Raw genomic sequence first — 24,264 nt, 5'->3', positions numbered from 1 at the left:
GTTTCTTGCTGTTCTCATTTCTACTACTTCTCATTACCTTCGTCTTTCTCCGATTTACTCTCAGACCATACTGTGTACTCATTAGACTGTTCATTCCGTTCAGCAGATCATTTAATTCTTCTTCACTTTCAATCAGGATAGCAATGTCATCAGCGAATCGTATCATTGATATCCTTTCACCTTGTATTTTAATTCCACTCCTGAACCTTTCTTTTATTTCCATCATTGCTTCCTCGATGTACAGATTGAAGAGTAGGGGCTAAAGGCTACAGCCTTGTCTTACTCCCTTCTTAATACGAGCACTTCGTTCTTGATCGTCCACTCTTATTATTCCCTCTTGGTTGTTGTACATACTGTATATGATCCGTCTCTCCATATAGCTTACCCCTACTTTTTTCAGAATCTTGAACAGCTTGCATTATTTTATATTGTCGAACGCTTTTTCCAGGTCGACAAATCCTATGAACTTGTCTTGATTTTTTTTTTCAGCCTTGCTTCCATTATTAGCCGCAACGTCAGAATTGCCTCTCTCGTGCCTTTACTTTTCCTAAAGCCAAACTGATCGTCACCAAGCGCATTCTCAATTTTCTTTTCCATTCTTCTGTATATTATTCTTGTAAGCAGCTGCGATGCATGAGCTGTTAAGCTGATTGTGCGATAATTTCCGTACTTGTCAGCTCTTGCCGTCTTCGGAATTGTGTGGATGATGCTTTTCCGAAAGTCAGATGGTATGTCGCCAGACTCACATATTATACACACCAACGTGAATAGTCGTTTTGTTGCCACTTCCCCTAATGATTTTAGAAATTCTGATGGAATGTTATCTATCCCTTCTGCCTTATTTGACCGTAAGTTCTCCAAAGCTCTTTTAAATTCCGATTCTAATACTGGATCCCCTATCTCTTCTAAATCGACTCCTGTTTCTTCTTCTATCACATCAGACAAATCTTCACCCTCATAGAGGCTTTCAATGTATTCTTTCCACATATCTGCTCTCTCCTCTGTATTTGACAGTGGAATTCCCGTTGCACTCTTAATGTTACCACCGTTGCTTTTAATGTCACCAAAGGTTGTTTTGACTTTCCTGTATGCTGAGTCTGTCCTTCCGACAATCATATCTTTTTCGATGTCTTCACATTTTTCCTGCAGCCATTTCGTCTTATCTGCCCTGCACTTCCTATTTATTTCATTCCTCAGCGACTTGTATTTCTGTATTCCTGAATTTCCCGGAACATGTTTGTACTTCCTCCTTCCATGAATCAACTGAAATATTTCTTCTGTTACCCATGGTTTCTTCACAGCTGCCTTTTTTGTACCTATGTTTTCCTTCCCAAATTCTGTGATGCCCTTTTTAGAGACGTACATTCCTCTTCAACTGTGCTGCCTACTGCGCTATTCCTTATTGCTGTATCTATAGCGTTAGAGAACTTCAAACGTATCTCGTCATTCCTTAGAACTTCCGTATCCCACTTCTTTGCGTATTGATTCTTCCTGACTAATGTCTTGAACTTCAGCCTACTCTTCATCACTAGTATATTGTGATCTGAGTCTACATCTGCTCCTGGGTACGCCTTACAATCCAGTATCTGATTTCGGAATCTCTGTCTGACCATGATGTAATCTAATTGAAATCTTCCCGTATCTCCCGGCCTTTTCCAAGTATACCTCCTCCTCTTGTGATTCTTGAACAGGGTATTCGCTATTACTAGCTGAAACTTGTTACAGAACTCAATTAGTCTTTCTCCTCTTTCATTCCTTGTCCCAAGCCCATATTCTCCTGTAACCTTTTCTTCTACTCCTTCCCCTACAACTGCATTCCAGTCGCCCATGACTATTAGATTTTCGTCCCCCTTTACATACTGCATTACCCTTTCAATATCCTCATACACTTTCTCTATCTGTTCATATTCAGCTTGCGACGTCGGCATGTATACCTAAACTATCGCTGTTGGTGTTGGTCTGCTGTCGATTCTGATTAGAACAACCCGGTCACTGAACTGTCCACAGTAACACACCCTCTGCCCTACCTTCCTATTCATAACAAATCCTACACCTGTTATACCATTTTCTGCTGCTGTTGATATTACCCGATACTCATCTGACCAGAAATCCTTGTCTTCCTTCCACTTCACTTCACTAACCCCTACTATATCTAGATTGAGCCTTTGCATTTCCCTTTTCAGATTTTCTACTTTCCCTACCACGTTCAAGCTTCTGACATTCCACGCCCCGATTCGTAGAACATTATCCTTTCGTTGATTATTCAATCTTTTTCTCATGGTAACCCCCCCTTTGGCAGTCCCCTCCCGGAGATCCGAAAGGGGGACTATTCCGAAATCTTTTGCCAATGAAGAGATCATCATGACACTTCTTCAACTACAGGCCACATGTCATGTGGATTCACGTTCCGTGTCTTTAATGCAGTGGTTTTCATTGCCTTCTGCATCCTCATGTCGTTGATCATTGCTGATTCTTCCGCCTTCAGGGGCAATTTCCCACCCCTACGACAAGAGAGTGCCCTGAACCTCTATCCGCTCCTCTGTCCTCTTTGACAAGGCCGTTGGCAGAATGAGGCTGACTTCTTATGCTGGAAGTCTTCGGCCGCCAATGCTGATTAATTTTCAAAATTTAGGCAGTGGCGGGGATCGAACCCGGAACCGAAGACGTTTCCATTATGAATCAAAGACGCTACCCCTACACCACGGGTAGTGATAATAATAGTGTAACAACTATTTATTCGGTTTATTGGCTCAGTTACCTTTGTTTCTGTGAAAATACCCTCACAACAATAATAAAGTCTGTAAAATGTGATTTCCAAAATATATAAACAGCGTATATCGAATAATTTCCGGGTATGCAACCGGATCCCGTCGACATTCTGCCACGATATTTCGGCCCAGAGACGTCCGGCCATCATCAGGTGAGTACACAGCTACTGAAGAGCCCAGGTGCAGTCGCGGTATTTATACCGATTCTCGCGCACGTGTTGACATGCGCGGCATAGTCGAGTTGTACGTGCTGCCCTCGGTGGTGAAAGTAAAAGATCATCTAGTCATTGAGTATCGAATGACGCTGTCTATTCCGCTGTGAATGTATAATTTTAATAACAGGATTCCAAGTTTTATCCAGTTGAAAGCCGTTGTCACGATTTATAAGATTATCGGCAAGACGTATTTCCACTGATTCCTTGATTACGGAATCCGAAAATCCGGAAACCGGAGCTAAAATTTTTGTTCCATTGTATTCCATTGAATGTCCCAATGAAATACAGTGCTCTGCTACTGCCGATTTTGACGGTTGCCGCAGACGGTTGTATCTTTCATGTTCTGTACATCGTTCATGGACAGTTCTTGTCGTCTGGCCAATATATGCAGAGCCACATTCACAGGTAATTTTGTAAACGCCTGCTTTCTTCAGTTGTAAATCGTCTTTAACGGATCCAACCAGGGCCCGGTTCTTTGCTGGTGGACGGAAGATAACCTTGATTTTATTCTTCTTCAGTAATCGGCCTATTTTCGACGACACATTCCCGGCGTATGGAAGAAACGCTGTTGATTTAAAGTCGTCATCAGCGTCCTCAGTGCGCTGCTTCTTGTTATGGCTACACTTCACGCCAAATAAGAAAGGCCATGCGCAACTGTCATAACAAGAAGCAGCGCACTGAGGACGCTGATGACGACTTTAAATCAACAGCGTTTCTTCAATACGCCGGGAATGTGTCGTCGAAAATAGGCCGATTACTGAAGAAGAATAAAATCAAGGTTATCTTCCGTCCACCAGCAAAGAACTGGGCCCTGGTTGGATCCGTTAAAGACGATTTACAACTGAAGAAAGCAGGCGTCTACAAAATTCCCTGTGAATGTGGCTCTGCATATATTGGCCAGACGACAAGAACTGTCCATGAACGATGTACAGAACATGAAAGATACACCCGTCTGCGGCAACCGTCAAAATCGGCGGTAGCAGAGCACTGTATTTCATTGGGACATTCAATGGAATACAATGGAACAAAAATTTTAGCTCCGGTTTCCGGATTTTCGGATTCCGTAATCAAGGAATCAGTGGAAATACGTCTTGCCGATAATCCTATAAATCGTGACAACGGCTTTCAACTGGATAAAACTTGGAACCCTGTTATTAAAATTATACATTCACAGCGGAATAGACAGCGTCATTCGATACTCAATGACTAGATGATCTTTTACTTTCACCACCGAGGGCAGCACGTACAACTCGACTATGCCGCGCATGTCAACACGTGCGCGAGAATCGGTATAAATACCGCGACTGCACCTGGGCTCTTCAGTAGCTGTGTACTCACCTGATGATGGCCGGACGTCTCTGGGCCGAAATATCGTGGCAGAATGTCGACGGGATCCGGCTGCATACCCGGAAATTATTAGAAGAACAAATACGCCGGGAAAATTTCAGAAGTCACAGCGTATATCGATTTTTTTACTTCATCGCCGTCGTTCTTCCGCGGCTTATCTGTATTTCAGCGGCGTAATTCATACAAATACCCATCACTGTACATTCGTAAATTCAACAAAACATCACGCTTTCTGTTAACGAAAACTCCATGCCGTAAATTAGTTTGAAACTCGTTCCACATATATTCCTTTTAACATACCGATAACTGGAAGGTATTGTCCATGTTATCAACTATGAAGGTTTTTTTAAATGTTTGCACATCAAAGCTGAAGATAGCCGAAGTAGAGAGGATATAAAATTCAGACTGGCAATAGGAAGACAAAAGATTCTGAAAAACAGGAATCTGATAATTTGTAACTTCGATTTAAGAGTCGGCAGTTACTACAAGATGAGAATAGAAGGTTTTGAAATGAATTGTTATGGAAGAGTGTTAAAGATTAGATGGTTGTATCGCATAATAGTTGAGAGGATGCTGAATCGGACTGGAGGAAGGGGGAGGCTCACGGATTAGCTTCACTAAACGAAATTGATCCATTGGCAGAGCAAGGAGTGTGGTGGGGGATCGGTGCTTCGTGGCAATGGGGCCGTTCGGACAGTTGCGGGCCGCAAGGGCTATGCAGGAATAACGGAGCTTCCATAAGGTACACTCGGATAATAAGTTGCAAATCAACATTCCCCGTGACATCAGCTAATCAAATAAAATTATAAATTGTCCATTAACTTAAGCCAGCGAGTTTCATTATACATAAATGATTTGGTTTTCCTGCATAGGAGAAGGAAATCTTTAAGCTGCACACTATCTGAACAATAGCTTCTGTACATACATTAGTGGACATTAATATGAGTTGCTTCCACCCTTCGCCTTTACGACGGCTTGGACTTTGCTGGTGAGACTTTCAGCGAGATGTGTGAGTTCCCGTGGAGGAATGCCTACCAATACCTCCTCGAGAGGGGGAACCAGAGAAGCTAGTGATTTTGGACGACTGGATGTGGAGCGAAGGCGACGTTCTAGCTTATACCCTTCAATGCACGTGAACAGGCTATCTTTCCCCTTTACCACCAGAGGGAGACACCAAAGCTGCGATTGCCACAGCGGCGCCACCGCCAGAAACGGAGGGCGACTGCTACTCGCTCTTCAAAACACCAATTTTTTACTACGGCTCAGTAAGCAATGAAATTCAGTGAGAATAAGCTTATTTGTGTATCTGAAATTACTATGCACTCACTGGGTACTACGTACACTATCATACTGTCATTATCACAGTTTAGGAAAAAAACTTAGAAAATCATGTGAGGCCGACAAACATTGTAGATGAGATTGGATACTTAACTTGCCTCATCTCACGCGTCATGCGAAAGTTACTTTATTTTTAGAGTACAAAACTTAAAGTAAAAATTTAAAATACACTGAGTCCACAGATGTGAATCCACTGTTTCAAAACTAAAATATAAATTTCAATTTAGTTATAAGGTGAGTGGCAAGGGAAGAACTTGCTATTTCATGTTACCCCAAGTGGACCATTTTGGAAGCTTGCATACATGCAACTGGTAATTTTCAAATTTAAAGCGGGCCATGTTGCATTAGATGAGAAAAACTGTGGTGCATTTCGTCTGGGCATATCGGCATTCATTCTCGACTTACGACAGACGTTCTTTTCGTTACAGGTGACGTGATAGCTGATAACGTAAAAAGAAGCCGAAAGCAGTGAGATCGTCTTGATATCAGAAGAGACGAGCACCCGTGTCTTTCCAGAAGGTTTCAAGTGACGCCAGCCAGACATACTGGCCATTATCCACAGTGCAGTGGTGAAACCACTCTAAAAATTTCGTGGTACTGTCTCTTTCGCAGACAAACCGAAAACTGGACAATCTAACGGGGCTGCGGATGATGCAATATGAACCCCTGCTCCAGCATCTTTCACTAAGTGTCCAGAGTTCAGTACTGGGCGCTCCTCGTAAGAATATGCCATCAGTCGTACAACAATAACGAGAATGTCGGCAACACAGAAATAGCATCATTACCATATGCAAAAAGTTAAATATCTCACAGAGGGCGATCCATGTCGTCATGCTCTGTTTGCAGACTGAACAACACGCATGCCGGAAAAAAACTCATCGTCTCCTCTACGACGTACTGTTTACGACGAAGCTGATTATTGTGTGAGCGGAGAGATAAGTTAACAGAACTATAGGAACTGATCAGATTTCAACCCTCACTGGATGGATCCACTGAAGGAAGCTGATGCATCGAAAGTTGTGCTCTGATGTGGAATATAAAGTAGTAGTATCGTTAGGACCTTCATCATTCAGGGTACAACAACAACAATTCCTTACTTGCGGTTGTTAGACGAAGATGCTCTGCTCTCTGAAGTTGGAACATCTGACCTTTCTTTCAACATTAAGGTGCCCCCGAACTAGCTGTTTTGGGATACCTGGATATCCACCTTCCCAGGAGATGGATGTGTTGTAGAAGTCCAGTGAAATGACTGTCACTTTCAACGTATTTAAGTCAATTCTATTTCTGACTGCGGGGACATGTAAAGGCAAATGTGTATGTACAGAGCTAGAAATAAAATCACAGTCCTTCTTAACTAGTGATTTTCGTTGCGTTTGTTCATCCACGTCCAGGTGGGGCAAGTTCGTTTTCGTGTTTTGAAAGAGATGGTAGAAGCGAAACGTTATGTGCGAGGCAGGAATCGTTAATCCGTAAATATTAACGGTTTTAATTCTTCCTGATTTTTACTTATTCGTCATTTTTTCATATATTAAGATGATGATCCTGGCTTGTCTACGTACTGGGTTTGACGATCAAGTTTGTTTTCGGTGGTGTAACAAATGCAAATTTTAGTAATACTTTGTGGCAGTGACAATTTCTGTACTTATCTCTCATTTATTGAGAACCACCAATTCTCTGACTTCGAATGTGCAAAAGTGTGTGGGTGTGATAGAATATACATTGGCTATCGCTGAAACTTAGTTTCCCATCGCGTCAAAACGTGGTATACTGCCCATGAACCCGACTGTGCGCGTGCGAAGAAGTTAGGATGTGACTGCCGTGGGAGACTGTCCAAAGTTGCCGAAACTTACAGTATCTCACTTAGCGGCTACAAATGGAGGATACTCCGGAAATCTCTGGAGATTAGGTCTGTGGTAACATTCCAGAGCCAACAAGACGACGGTCTGAACGAAATTAGTCACTTCTGCTTGGTGAATGTGTCAGACATCACAAGCAATCAGCTGAGGCGTTATTGGTATTTCTTAGTTAATTTAATTAAAAGTTCTGTAAAGCATTTGTGTGGTTATTACCGAAATTAAGTGGAAGGAGTAAATATACGATATGCACATAATAATTTGTTTGAGTGGGTGACTACATGCACCACATTTACAGATTACTATTCAGCTCAGAGACTTAATTGTACTGAATGTAAACGTACATAATAATTTGTTTGAGTGGATGACTACATGCATCGCATTTACAGATTACTGTTCAAGCACAGAGGCTTAATTGTAATGAATATCAATATACATTTAATAAGGAAGCAATTACTCTTTCGTATCGTATTAGATATATCACCAAGGATGAATAACATATTCGCTCTTTGAAAGGAAAGACTGACTAGAACAGGTGGCTTTGGACTGAAACTAATTTTACTTTTCTACCAGCCAGATTTTATATTACTTGGAAATAAAGATTTGTTTGATAACATTTTTTACTCCTTTGTGAGTTACTAACACTTTTAGTAATGAATGACAAAGGTTTTCTTCCTTTTTCTTCCTTCTAGTGCCTTAGTTGGGGACAATACTATTCTTGTAATATTGGATAATTTATAACGAGTTTAATTAGTGAATTGGTATATTGTAGTACTATAGTCAGAGTATAAGAGGTGCAAAAATGGTGATTACGGTGACAGGAGAGAAGCATCACACATTATTCTCAATGTTCACTTCTATACAATATTCTTTAATAAATAAAATTAAGTTGAGGGGAGTTCAAACAAGGTCGTCAAATCATCACTGAACAAGTTACCAATAAGATGCAGATAGACAAATAAAGGCACTTTGGTATAAAGTGAGACCACATCGAAGCTAACTAGTAAATCCGAGCTACTCAGCTTACCAGTCTCCAAACAGTTGATAAAATCCTTGGAATTACGTATATGGTGGCATCATTTACCCATATACGACTTGAGTAAAGAGGATAGATGTTTTGCAGTCGAATAAGTAGAAGCACCAATATTACTCACTATCAACCGTAGTGGAACTCCATCCTTGTGAATCTTGGGCAGTGATGATTTGACGGCCTTGTTTGAAAATAATCTCTCCTCAACTTATTTTAATTTAATAACAAATTTTTTGAACAAACTGACGGTGTCGCCGTGGGGAGTCCCTTATCCCCTGTGGTGGCCAATCTTTTTATGGAAGACTTTGAGGAGAAAGCTCTTGAGTCTGCAGTCAGTTCCTAATGCCTGCGCCGTAAACTACCAGTACGATTCACATGCGCGGAATTCGCTATAAATACCATGACTGCATCAGGTGTCTTCAGTAGTTCGTCTACTCACCTGAGGATGGCCGGACGCTTCTGGGCAGAAATATCGTGGCAGAATGTTGATGGGATCCGGCTGCAAATTCGAAAATTAGTCGAAGAAAAACGTATGTTGCCTCCAAATGTCCGTGATACACTGCGAAATGCGCTAGTGAATTTCTCCATGTGATACTATGGGTGACAGCTATCCTAAAATACACCTGAAAAGACAAGTGTCAATTTGAGATGGTGCATGAAAACATGTGATTTGTCACTTGTATGCCCACGACAGCCTGATATATATAACGGCCAGCTTTCAGAATGTTGTTGATGTTGTTGTGGTCTGCAATCCTGAGACTGATTTGATGCAGCTCTCCATGCTACTCTATCCTGTGCAATCTTCTTCATCTCCCAGTACCTACTGCCGCCTACATCCTTCTGAATCTGCTTAGTGTATTCATCTCTTGGTCTCCCTCTATGATTTTTACTCTCCACCCTGCCCTCCTTGGTGATCCCTTGATGCCTCAGAATATGTCCTACCAACCAATCTCTTCTTCCAGTCAAGTTGTGCCACCAACTTCCCTTCTCTCCAATCCTATTCAATACCTCCTCATTAGTTATGTGATCAACCCATCTAATCTTCAGGTTTCTTCTGTGGCACCACATTTCTAAAGCTTCTATTCTCTTCTTGTCCAAACTATTTATCGCCCATGTTTCACTTCCATACACGGCCACACTCCATACAAATACTTTCAGAAACGACTTCTGACACTTCAATCAATACTCGATGTTAACAAATTTCTCTTCTTCAGAAACGCTTTCTTTGCCATTGCCAGTCTACATTTTATATCCTCTTTACTTCGACCATCGTCAGTTATTTTGCTCCCCAAATAGCAAAACTCATTTATTGCTTTAAGTGTCTCATTTCCTACTATAATTCCCTCAGCATCACAAGACTTAATTCGACTACATTCTATTATCCTCGTTTTGCTTTTGTTGATGTTCATCTTATATCCTCCTTTCAAGACACTGTCCATTCCGTTCAACTGCTCTTCCAAGTCCTTTGCTGTCTCTGACAGAATTTCAATGTCATCGGCGAACCTCAAAGTTTTTATTTCTTCTCCATGAATTTTAATACCTACTCCGAATTTTTCTTTTGTTTCCTTCACTGCTTGCTCAATATACAGATTGAATAACATCGGGGAGAGGATACAACCCTGTCTCACTCCTTTCCCAACCACTGCTTTCTTTTCATGCACCTCGACTCTTGTAACTGCCATTTGGTTTCTATACAAATTGTAAATAGCCTTTCGCTCCCTATATTTTACCCCTGCCACCTTCAGAATTTGAAAGAGAGTATTCCAGTCAACATTGTCAAAAGCTTTCTCTAAGTCTACAAATGCTAGAAACGCAGGTTTGCCTTTTCTCAACCTTTCTTCTAAGATAAGTCGTAGAGTCAGCATTGCCTCACGTGTTCCAACATTTGTACGGAATCCCAAATGATCTTCTCCGAGGTCGGCTTCTACCAGTTTTTCCATTCCTCTGTAAAGAATTCGCGTTGTTATTTTGTAGCCGTGACTTATTAAACTGACAGTTCGATTCTTCAGAATAGTATTTCATTTGTGATATTTTTACAGTTCCATGATGGTGACAGAACTTTAAACTAAACTGTAATAAGTCATTGATGATCCTACCATTTTAGTCAAAAGTTATCGAGGAGTTTTCGTGAAACCTCTTACACTCCTTCATGATGCACAGTTACCCTGGCAAGAAACGGTGATACATAGCGGGATACCTTTGGACTTATATCAAAACTGGGAAGAACCAACTGTCACAGCATGCTGCAAATCTCTGCTCCCTACACTCAGTTTGATAATTTTGGATTTTATTGCCATGCAACCTAAAACAAAGACCTAGTCCAGTTACTCGACGTACCCAAACTTTACTACCGTGGTGTACACTTCTGGAAATTGAAATAAGAACACCGTGAATTCATTGTCCCAGGAAGGGGAAACTTTATTGACACATACCTGGGGTCAGATACACCACATGATCACACTGACAGAACCACAGGCACATAGACACAGGCAACAGAGCATGCACAATGTCGGCACTAGTACAGTGTATATCCACCTTTCGCAGCAATGCAGGCTGCTATTCTCCCATGGAGACGATCGTAGAGATGCTGGATGTAGTCCTGTGGAACGGCTTGCCATGCTATTTCCACCTGGCGCCTCAGTTGGACCAGCGTTCGTGCTGGACGTGCAGACCGCGTGAGACGACGCTTCATCCAGTCCCTAACATGCTCAATGGGGGACAGATCCGGAGATCTTGCTGGCCAGGGTAGTTGACTTACACCTTCTAGAGCACGTTGGGTGGCACGGGATACATGCGGACGTGCATTGTCCTGTTGGAACAGCAAGTTCCCTTGCCGATCTAGGAATGGTAGAACGATGGGTTCGATGACGGTTTGGATGTACCGTGCACTATTCAGTGTCCCCTCGACGATCACCAGAGGTGTACGGCCAGTGTAGGAGATCGCTCCCCACACCATGATGCCGGGTGTTGGCCCTGTGTGCCTCGGTCGTATGCAGTCCTGATTGTGGCGCTCACCTGCACGGCGCCAAACACGCATACGACCATCATTGGCACCAAGGCAGAAGCGACTCTCATCGCTGAAGACGACACGTCTCCATTCGTCCCTCCATTCACGCCTGTCGCGACACCACTGGAGGCGGGCTTCACGATGTTGGGGCGTGAGCGGAAGGCGGCCTAACGGTGTGCGGGACCGTAGCCCAGCTTCATGGAGACGGTTGTGAATGGTTCTCGCCGGTACCCCAGGAGCAACAGTGTCCCTAATTTGCTGGGAAGTGGCGGTGCTTTCCCCTACGGCACTGCGTAGTATCCTACGGTCTTGGCGTGCATCCGTGCGTCGCTGCGGTCCGGTCCCAGGTCGACGGGCACGTGCACCTTCCGCCGACCACTGGCGACAACATCGATGTACTGTGGAGACCTCACGCCCCACGTGTTAAGCAATTCGGCGGTACGTCCACCCGGCCTCCCGCATGCCCACTATACGCCCTCGCTCAAAGTCCGTCAACTGCACATATGGTTCACGTCCACGCTGTCGCGGCATGCTACCAGTGTTAAAGACTGCGATGGAGCTCCGTATGCCACGGCAAACTGGCTGACACTGACGGCGGCGGTGCACAAATGCTGCGCAGCTAGCGCCATTCGACGGTCAACACCGCGGTTCCTGGTGTGTCCGCTGTGCCGTGCGTGTGATCATTGCTTGTACAGCCCTCTCGCAGTGTCCAGAGCAAGTATGGTGGGTCTGACACACCGGTGTCAATGTGTTCTTTTTTCCATTTCCAGGAGTGTAGTTCAATATGGCAATAACGTTGAAAGCTAAAGACGTGTCAAACTTGCCACGAAGCTTGGTTGAAACGCTGCCAGAAGGTTCTGTGTGGTACAAACGTATGGAGAAAGCAGGCAACCATATCACGGAGACTCACTCATACTTCCTACAGGCGGGTTTGAAATAGGTCAAATTGTGGTCTTCCGAGTGTCGGAATAGTCATTCCCAAGAACTACCACACAAGTTGGATGTGCTGCGTCAGCTGTGCAGCGATGCTGCTACAAGTGGTCAAGTGAACATTCTCACAACTGTAGACGAGTTTCTGGACGTTCACGTAGTTCAGACGTCCGCCAGGATCGTCGTAATTCAATGGCAGTAATGCTAGATCGTACAGTCGCCACAGCACAGAGAAGAGGGCTTGTGATCCCAAAGGTGTCAACACGAACTCTTGCCATCCGACGAACTGTTAGCAGTGAGGCTACAGACAGGCACACGTCCAGCCCATCTTCCTCCCACACCGCAGCACTGAGTCCACGACTCAACCGCGACAATCAGGGGATCACTTGGAATGGCGCGCTCTTATCTTCAGCGATGAAAGCAGATTCTGCTTGCCCGCAAATGATGGTTGTTTGCGTGCAACATGTGACATGGGCCTGTTCGCGTAGAGTGCATTTGTCCAAGACTTAGTGGCTCCACCCAGGCCTTATGGTCTGGGGTGCGATAAGCTACAACTCTCGTTCACCTTTGGCATGTCTGGAAGTGACGCTAGTCAGCGCTCGGTACGTGCAGAATGTTGTCGGATCTGTTCTCTTGCCATTGGTGCAACAGGAAGGTTATATGTTGTTCCAACAGTATAATGCTTGGCAACATACTGTCCGTGAAAATCAACGTGCTCTGCGAGATGTGGAGCAACTTAGCAACTTTCCTGAGCATCACGATCTGCGCGATTGACTCCAGTCGAGCACTTGGGGGAGGGGGGGGGGGGGGATATGATGGGACGATAAGAGAGTCGTGCGACTCGTCGGCCAACAACTTTTACATAACTACCTAAGACGGCCGGAGTCTCCGAGCGGTTCTAGGCGCGACATTCTGGAACCACACGACCGCTACGTTCGCAGGCTGGAATCCTACCTCGGGCATGGATGTGTGTGACGTTCTTAGATTAGTTAGGTGTAAGTAGTTCTAATTTCTAGGGGACTGATGACCTCAGAAGGTAAGTCCCATAGTGCTCAGTGCCATTTGAACCACCGCCCGATCCAATGCCACACGTTATTTAGGAGCAGATCAAAGCCTGTTGTCACCAGCGTAGCTTCCCTTTAGAACATTGCGGCTGCCTCTCTTGTGTACAGCATCGATCCAGTATTTAATGACGCTTCTTACCGAAAATCGTAATGAAACGCAGCACATTCAGTCCGTCCATAATAGCACGTGATACTTCAAACTCCTTAATACATGCTAAGGTGGAAAACTTTGGGGCGAATGTAATTTCTGAATGATGTGTAGTTGCCACGTGACGTATCTCAAAGAAACTTGGAGCATACATACACTCTGGCCATTAAACTTACTACAACACGAAGATCTGCTACAGACACGAAGTTTAACCGACAGGAAGAAGATGCTGTGATATGCAAATGATTAGCTTTTCAGAGTATTCACACAATGTTGGCGCAAGTGGCGACACCTACAACGTGCTGACATGAGAAAAGTTTCCAACCGATTTCTCATACACAAACAGTACTTGACCGGCGTTGCCTGGTGAAACGGTGTTGCGATGCCTCGTGTAAGGAGGAGAAATGCGTACCATCAAGTTTCCCACTTTGATAAAGGTCGGATTGTAGCCTATCGCGATTGCGGTTTATCGTATAGAGACATTGCTGCTCGCTTTGGTCGAGATTCAATGACTGTTAGCAGAATAAGGAATCGGTGGGTTCAAGACGGTAACACGGAAGGCGTGCTGGATCCCAACGGCCTCGTATCACTAGCAGTCGAGATAACAGACATCTTATCCGCTTGGCTGTAACGGATAGTGCAGCCACGTCAAGAGATGGAGACGTTTGCAAGACAACAACCATCTGCACGAACAGTTTGACGACGTTTGCAGCAGCATGGGCTATCAGCTCGGAGACCATGGCTGCGGTTACCCTTGACGCTGCATCACAGACAGGAGCACTTGCAATGGTGTACTCAACGACGAACCTGGGTGTCCGAATGACAAAACATCATTATTTCGGATGAATCCAGGTTCTGATTACAACATCATGATGGTTGCATCCTTGTTTGAAGACATCACGGTGAACGCACATTGGAAGAGTGTATTCGTCACCATCATACTGGCGTATCACCCGGCGTGATGGTATGGATGCCATTGGTTATACGTCTCGGGCACCTCTTGTTCGAATTTACGGCACCTTCAACGGTGGAGGTTACATTTCAGATGTGTTACGCCCCTTGGCTCTACCCTTCATTTGATCCTTGCGAAACCCTACACTTCATCAGGATAATGCACGACCGCATGTTGCACGGCCTGTACGTGCCTTTCTGGATACAGAAAATGTTCGACTGCTGCCCTGGCCAGCACATTCTCCAGATCTCGCACCAATTGAAAACGACTGGTCAATGGTGGCCGAGCAACTGGCTCGTCACAATACGCCCGTCACTACTCTTGATGAACTGTGGTATCATGTTGAAGGTGGATGGGCAGTTGTACCTGTACACGCCATCCAAGCTCTGTTTGACTCAATGCTCAAGCGTATCAAGGCCATTATTACGGCCAGAGGTGGTTGTTCTTGGTAGTGATTTCTCAGGATCTGTGCACCCAAATTGCGTGAAAATGTAATCACATGTAAGTTCTAGTATAATATATTTGTCCAATGAATATCCGTTTATCATCTGTATTTCTTCGTGATGTAGCAATTTTAATGGCCAACAGTGACACAAGAACTGCTGTAGTAGAGAAGGTAACTGAAAGAAATACCCAATGAGATGAATAGAAATGTCACATTTAGTCAAAGACCACGATCTATGGTGGTCTCCTGGATGTAGAAAACGGCAGGTCCGGGTTGTTAAAAGGATATGTGGTCGCTATGGACAGCAGTGCACGCTCTGCAACGCGCTCCCACAAGCACAAGGTTGGAAACGGGGTTCTTCTTGTAGGCCGGTCCATTCTTCCACAAGCTGTAGCGGCAACTGCTGGATGGTCGTTGATGCATGGGTCGCGCTGCAATATGCCTTCCTGAGGCGTCCCACACGTGGTCTGTGGGATTTAAGTCGGAGTATCAGGCAGGCTAATCCATTCGCCGAGTATCCTCTCGTTTCAAGAGCTCACCTACCAGCTCTGTTCGATGTAGTCGCGAATTTTCATTCATAAAAATGAAGTCAGGGCTGAATGCACCCCTGAACAGACACACATTGGGAAGGAGTACAGTGTCACAACAACGTTGACTGGTGAATGTACCGTTTGGAGGTCAGTACGTCCATTCAACATTGTGCCTACTCGCACCATAAAACCTGAACCAACAAAACGATCACTCCGAAAGGAAAGAAGATTGGGTTTAGCGTACCGTTGACGTCAGACCATTAGAGACGAGATCGTATTCAGCAACGTTCCTGGGCGTATTACATGTTTCTACCTCACGCCATATGGGGCCACCACCAGGAAGCGCTACTCTGACTGAATGCTCTCTCATACGAGAAGAGCATGCGACCCTCCTCGTTGGCCCAATCTCTGTGCTCCTGGTACCATCAGAAACGATGCCGCCGATGCGCGGATGCCAACGGAACATCACGTATTGGTAGTCGGGTACAGAGACCACACCCGTTGAGCTGCCGTGCCACAGTGGAGAGTGATATCGCTTGACTTGCAGCGCTGTTAATTGTGGAGGCAACTGCGCCCACTGTTCGAGGCGGATCCCTTCTTGCCTGTTGTACAATGTTGCTGTAGTTTATCCTGGTAGATCACCTCCTTTCCTCCGGCCAGCAGTGTCTTCGGTTTGTAACGCTTCCCGTGCACGATGCTATGAGCAGTAACAAACTCCTGGGTTACACTTGTCACATGTCCCCCTACTTCCAGTATAGTGCTGATTCTTCCCTGTCTGTTGTCATTAAATATTGTCTCTGCGTCATGATATAATGAAGAATACCACCACAATCCCCGTAATGTCTCGCTGACTGACACTCTGTCTTTCCCCGTCCCTTCAACTGTCTGTCGTTGCGGAGCCAGCCCAATTTGGCCATCTAGTTACCCTCACCTCTTGCCATATGACATTCAGTTTTCTGTGCACTGCCGGGAAACCTCTGGCAAAATGCTCTCGCACATTCGTTCATTTCCTCGTAGTTGGTTCAAATGGCTCTGAGCACTATGGGACTTAACATTTCAGGTCATCATTCCCCTAGAACTTAGAACTACTTAAACCTAACTAACGTAAGGACATCACACGCATCCATGCCCGAGGCAAGATTGGAACCTGCGATCGTAACGGTCTCGCGGTTCCAGTCTGTAGCGCCTAGAACCACTCGGCCACTCCGGTCGACCCAGAAAATCCTCACAAGGTGGTACAAATGCAACGAGATTCCCCTAAAGTGACTGTTCTTTGTGCCGTATCACGGCTGAAAGTTAATGGACCTTTATTTTTTGGTGAACCTACTGTAACTTGCACTTCCTACCTTGATACTACTCTTCCCTCAGTTGTAAGAAGATGAGCCAGAGAACTTCATTTTCCAGCAAGATGGTGCGCCACCTCACTGGCATAGCGAAGTACGCGATTGGTTGAACTTCACTGCACCCAAGCGCTGGATAGGCCTCAAGGAGCCCAATGACAGGGCTTGCTTTGCATGGCCGCCACGTTCACCAGACCTAACGCCATGCGATTTTTTCCTTTGGGGCTTCGTGTACACGTGCCTCCACTACCAGCAGACCTCCCTCAATTAAGAAACCGGACTGAACCAGCTGTTGCTACAATCACTTAAGAAACACTTATCAACGTTTGGGAAGAACTCGGGTATAGACTTGATGTGTGCCGTGTGACATATGGTGCTCACACTGAACATTTATAAGAGGCTAGGTAAAACTGTTTGTTCTTTCATTTGACATACCATTTATAACAGTAAGTTTAATATAATAAACATTATAAAGCATTAAAACCCCAATAGTCATTTATAAACACCCTTTATTGTGTGCTGGACAGGTGTCATTAGTTCTAGAATAGGTTTTGTAGATGGTAACTGGAATCAGTTTGGCTGTGATGCAGAGGACGATAAATTTTTTTTTTAACAGAAGCAAATGTGATTTAAATGATTCTGTAGTCACTGGGTGTACTGCGCGTTCGAAAACTCATGCGCACCCTTCTGCCGGCCTAGTAAAACTGGCTGTGGAACACTAAAGATTAATCGGTTTGTGAAAGACCAGTGTACACTATAGTCCATGCCAAAGTGGGAAAATGCATGCTGGACAGAGTGCACAATCAAAGACGCCGACAACACCAACGGTATAGTCGACCAAGACATCTTAAAAAATCGGCGGCCGCAGATCATTGTTTATCTGATACTATGGCTGTGGAATACAAATGCTCAAAGATTTTAGAAAAAAATGGTTCAAATGGTTCTGAGCACTATGGGACTTAACTTCTGTGGTCATCAGTCCCCTAGAACTTAGAACTACTTAAACCAAACTAACCTAAGGACTTCACACACATCCATGCCCGAGGCAGGATTCGAACCTGCGACCGTAGCGGTCACGCGGTTCCAGACTGAAGCGCCTTTAACCGCACGGCCACACCGGCCGGCAAAGATTTTAGAACAAACGTCGAAATACTGGGACAGTACCGAAATCAGCACCAAACATGATCTCATTACCTGTAACTACGACTTTAGTCTCGTCAATGCTTGGGAACCAGAGCTGGATTTAAGTAAGGAGAAGGTACTCAGAAAACATAATGAGCTTGCTTCAAATGTGAACGGAATGACTAAATATATGGTGGACGTCCTCGGTGAAAGCCGCCAACGAAGGACAACGGTGGACCGTGCGTTCAACTAATCCGCTGGGAGAAACTGAAGAATCACAGGACGTTGCTGTGTATCTCCTCAGTTCTCAGCAATGATATCATTACGTGCGACTTCCAGTGGTCAGTTTATCAAATACTGTTCACGTCTGTAGGCGTATGTCATTTAAACCGCTGCTGGTACCGTTTCATGATGACTTACTAGTGATCGGCAACTACACCACGTGTGCGACTTCAGGCTGAAATGTGTAACAAAAAGATTGTTTACAAGATGGCCTGTGTTATGATTAGTATGATTAGTCTGTGTAAATATGAAGTATTTCAACTACATCACTACAGCTGACACAAATAATCATTTTATTTGATAGTGATGAGAAATACCACATTGAACTGCTGCGTTTATGGTGCCAACTGCAGTTAACAAATACTGTCTGAAAACAAAAAGTGAAGCACCTGGAAGAGGTGATGGAATGTCATTGTAACTTCCTACAAGAACCCACCATCATCGAGTGTGTAAATTCTCTGTAACAGGTAGAACATCCACCAGAGCACGTTAATTCTGTTTGTGTTTTGTGTTGTTAGCTGGCCCTGTAGAGTGCCGAAGAGGCATGAACAGCATTACATGTTACGTGACCACTGTGAGGCAAACGAAGATAGCGCCTAGGATGTGAGACAGCCTTATCAGCTCCTGGCAGCATTTGAAAGGGGCTCTGTGGATCTCCATTTGTCCTGATCGAATCGTGTAATATTAGGCTGTCACAGTGTCGCAATACTCGATTGCCTGGGAACGCTGCGGTCTGGCATACTTGTCATCAAGCTGTTAGTCGACCATGTCTGAGACCTGACGTCTGCACCTGTCGCCTGAAAACCAGTAATGGATTCGCTGCTAAATTTTGCGTCATCCTGCACTACTGGTCAGAGATATAATGTAAACTGAAGAAGTAGAGGGAGAAAGGAAACAAAAGGGAAGCGATTGTTGATATCAGCTGCATCAGGACTTTGTGCGCCATGAAGGCGATGACTGAAAATGTGGGCCGTACTGTGATTCGAACCGGAGATCCCCTGCTTTCTAGGCAGTTGCGTGAATAATCGCCCCAGCCAGACACAGTGTTTATTGCGAGCCTCTCTGCCGACCCACATTCCCAGCCAGCGCCGCCTATCGGCAGTCCCTGTCCATCTCATCGACGCTCACTTCTTAGAGATTCCCGCAGGAGGTCGGGTGTAACTGCGCATCCACACTGAATGTGATGGACCCACAGCCCATCAAGATGAGTTATATGAATGCCTGGTGTCTGTTCTCTCGTACATGTCTGAAAGAACTAGGACCACCTGGAATCAGCAGCTTTGAAAGGTACTACAAACATAAAAAAAAAAGATCTGCGTCACCTCGGTTCCGAGAATTCCGGAACCTGTGCAGAATGTCCGAACAGAGATCAACATAATTATCATTTCCACCCTTTTTATTGCTCATGAAAACCACACATTGAACGTTGTAACACCGTACAGCGAGATCGTCAGAGGTGGTGGTCCAGACCGCTGTACACATTGGTACACCCAGTAGCACGTCCTCTCGTATTGATGTACGCCTGTATTCGTCGTGGCATACTACCCACAAGTTCACCAAGGTACTGTTGGTCCAGATTGTCCCACTCCTCAACGGCGATTCGACGTAGATCCCTGAGAGTGGTTGGTTCGTCACGTCGTCCACAAACACGCCTTTTAAATCTAACCCAGGCAGGGTTCATGTCTAGAGAACGTGCTGGCCACTCTAGTCGAGCGATGTCGTTATCCTGAAGGATGTCATTCACAAGACGTGCACAATGGGGATGCGAATTGTCACCCATGAAGACGAATGAATGCCTCGCGAATACGCTGCTGATATGGTTGCACATCGGTCGGAGGATGGCATACACGTATCGTACAGCCGTTACGGTGCCTTCCATGATCTCCAGGGTCGTACGTCGGCCCCACATAATGTCATCCCAAGACAGCAGGGAACCTCCACCTTGCCGCAATCGCTGGACAGTGTGTCTAAGGCGTTCAGACAGACCGGGTCGCCTCGAAACACGTTTTCGACGATTGTCTGGTTGAAGGCACATGCGACACTCATCGGTCAAGAGAACGTGATGCCAATCCTGAGCGGTCCATTCGGTATATTGTTGGGCCCATCTGTACCGCGCTACATGGTGTCGTGGTTTCAAAGATAAACCTCACAATGGATGTCGGGAGTGAAGTTGCGCAACATGCAGCCTATTGCGCACAACTTGAGTCGTAACACGAAGTCCTGCGGCTGCATGACAAGCATTATTCAACATGGTGGCGTTGCTGTCAGGGTTCCTCCGAGCCATAATCCGTAGGTAGCTGTCGTCCACTTCAGTAGTAGCCCTTAGGCGGCCTGAGCGAGGCATGTCATCGACAGTTTCTGTCTCTCTTTATCTCCTCCATGTCCGAACAACATCGGTTCACTCCGAGACGCCTGGATACTTCGTTTGTTGAGGGCCCTTCTTGGCACAAAGTAACAACGCGGACGTGATCGAACTGCTGTATTGACAGTTTTGACATGGTTGAACTACTGACAAGACCTCCTTCCTGGTGAAATGACTGAAACTGATCGGCTGTCTGACCCTCTCCGTGTAATAAGCGCTGCTCATGCATCGCTGTTTACATCTTTGGCCGGGTTTAGTGACATCTGTGAAGAGTCGAAGGGACTGTGTCTGAAACGTAGTATCCACAGTCAACGTGTATCTTCGGGAGCTCTGGGAACTGGGCTGATGCAAAACTTTTTTTGATGTGTGTACGTAAATTGAAGGAGGATGGAGGAGAAAGGAAAGGAAAGGGAATGAGTTATTGATACCAGCGGTGACACTCGAAAAGGTGTGCCAAGCTGTGTCCTAGTAAGCAGAAAATCGCGGTTTCGAATCCCACATTCCAATAGTCGTTGCTGATCCTGCACAATGTCCTGACGCGGCTGGTATCTGTAATCCCTTCCCTTTCCTTTCCTTTCACCTCTTTCAGCTTACACCACCTGTTTCATTGCTGCGGATACCGTGTGTTCAGAGACTAGCAGCTACCGGACTACGGAATTCCCGTCCATCCATAGACTCTCGTTAGCACGACAATAAAAATGGCCGTGTTTGGCGTGATACAGTGAACGGGAAGCAGGGACGGCTGGTGAAATGTGGCACACTTAGTTCATAGATGATTCTACACTACCTCGGGTGGTCGTCTTGGGTAACTACTGTGGCGGCCTGGGAAGCGGTCCCCTTCCTCCAAAATTCTGGGGCGCACAGCAGCGTTACTCTTGGCGTGAGGGCGTGGGGAGCCATCGAGTATGACTTCAGGTGACGGTCAGTGGTGACTGAAGGAGTTCCGACGGCGCAGTAGTACGTCAATGAAACCCCGTGTCTTCATGCACTACCTCTCATGCGAAAATATCGCGGTGCTATTTTTCAACAGGACAATGCTCACCTACATATGGCACGTTTCTCTATGAATAGTCTGCGTGATGTTGAGGTACTCCCATGGCTGACAAGGTCTCCAGGTCCGTCCCTGATAGAACATGTGTGGGACCTGCTTGGACGTCAACTCCGTCCCAATACAAGTATCATTTGTTTGCTATTTGTCTCAGGAAGGAATACAGCAGCTTTGTTACACCCTTCTTTACCGAATCAGTGCATGCAACAAGTCCACAAGAGTTGTAACGTCTTACTGACAAGTGGCCATATACTAAGAAGTAAATTTGTCACTGCAAATGACGTCACTCAGCCTCTCTGTCCGAAAATTTTCGTTTCTTTTCCTCCTCCTCTTCTGCATTCTTCACTTTCTCAAACAACGTAAATTAGTAATAAATGAAAAGCACCAGTTTGCTTTTGTTCTACAATATTACTTTTATTGTTAACCGGTTTTCGGCTTACAAGACCACCTTCAGACATTTACTGAGTATTATCACCAAAGAAATTAAATGTTTGCAGACAACATTGGAAGAGAAGCAACACATCTAGACTGAAGTAGAAACATATAGTAACTAACATCTTTGCAATGAAAAAGTAAAAACTGAACAGTACACAAATAACAATGGACTAGACAGGAAAACCTTTAACACAAAATAGGAATAGCATGCCTACATAACAGTTTCTATTAATAAACAAAGCTAATAAAATAAAATAAAATTAGTGCTAGAAAAAGCTGCATCAGGAGGTATGAAACATGGAGGGTGATACACAACCAATTAAAAGAAGAGACAGTTATCAAAATAAATACAGAATACGTAAGGAACTTAAGCAATATCAATAAGATAAACAGAAATATATAAATGGAGGAAAATGGAGGTGTTTGAGGGAACTTACAGTTTGAGAGTGTGGTGGTACTGCATTTTGACATTAACATTATAATCAAAGCAGTGACTGTGTAACAGCTTTCATTACATAAATGAGCAAAGTAAAATATGAACAATATTTGATGAGACAACTACAAAGGGTGTTAAACATGGACAGTACTACAAGTACCAGTTAAAAGAAAGCCTTAACTAATGAAACTAAATTCTATGTGGAATACAAAGACAACTTCAACACAATAAAATAAAAACTTAAGGAATACAGGAAAATGGGAATATGTAGGGAGAGAGAGTGTGGGAAGTAATGAACAACAAAGATGATTGATTATATGAAGTTTAGGAGAGGGGAAGTGTTGAATTGTGTCTGGTCATTTAGGATGAGATCTGGACTGTGAGCACGATGTTTGTTAATTTCCAGGGCGTCCAGCAGGTTGAGTTTATGGCCTTTGTTTGCTAAGTGAAGTACATGGGACACTGGCTGGTAGTTGTGACCCTCACTCAGTACATGCTCAGCAAATGCAGAGTCTGAATTCTGCAACCTCCAGCTGCGTTCACGTTCCGCCAGCCTGCTTGATATGTCTCTGCGTGATTGACCAATGTAAAATTTGTCACAATCAGAACAGGTGATTTTGTATACCCACTGTTGGCTAATAACGGGATCTTGTCTTTGCTATTAAAAACACACTGGACTGTCGTCTTCCTGACATAGTAGGAAAGCCTATACTTGCACGATTTCAGTGCTTTGGCTACAATCTGTGGTACCTGACCTATAAATGATAGTATTCACCATTCCTTGCAGACAGTGGATGGGGAAGCAGGTGGGGCATAGAGTAGGGGTATAATTTCCCGTTTTTGTTTCCTGTGAAAGATGTGGTCAATAAGAACTGGATTGTAGCCATTGGCTGTAACAATAAATTTTATTGTGTATAATTCTGCTTTAAAATCATCTCTGGACATGGTGATAGATATGAGACGGTAAACCATTGAGTGGAAAGCTGCATGTTTGTGAGCTATGGGATGTTGTGAGCAAGAAGGTATTACTGTGTCTGTAGTTGTTGTTTTCTGTAAACTTTGAAATAATTTGTGTGTGTACTGATGTCAATGGTGAGATCTAAGAAGTTTATGGATTTGTTGCCAATCTCCATAGTGAACTGGATATTTTTATGTTGACTGTTCAGGTTTTTCAAGAATGTGTTGAGTTGTCTTGTAGTACCATTCCATATAAACAGGACATCATCTACATATCTAAACCAGTATTTGATGTTTTCACTCAAAGGTTCTGTTTGTAGATAGTTTTGTTCAAATTAGTCCATAAATATTTCAGCCGACAGTGGACTAAGAGGGGAACCCATAGCTAACCCACCTAATTGTTTATAAAGAGTCCCTTGGAACAGGAAATAGTTCTGTGCGAGGCATGTCTGTGTGGCCAGTTTCAAGTCATTTAATTCTATAGAATTGACATTGACATTAGCTTTACAAACAGGATAGTATAATAAATCCATCGGTACCTCATTAGCTGCTGAAAACTGATTACTTAGTGTACCAATACACATTATGCTACCGAACGTCAACTAGGAAACTCACCACCACAAGCGTCAACGAACGGGGCGGGAACAGGTGGGCG

Source organism: Schistocerca gregaria, chromosome 8, assembly GCF_023897955.1.
Source record: "Schistocerca gregaria isolate iqSchGreg1 chromosome 8, iqSchGreg1.2, whole genome shotgun sequence".
In the NCBI taxonomy this organism is placed as follows: Eukaryota; Metazoa; Arthropoda; class Insecta; order Orthoptera; family Acrididae; genus Schistocerca; species Schistocerca gregaria.
This window is presented reverse-complemented; position numbering follows the sequence as displayed.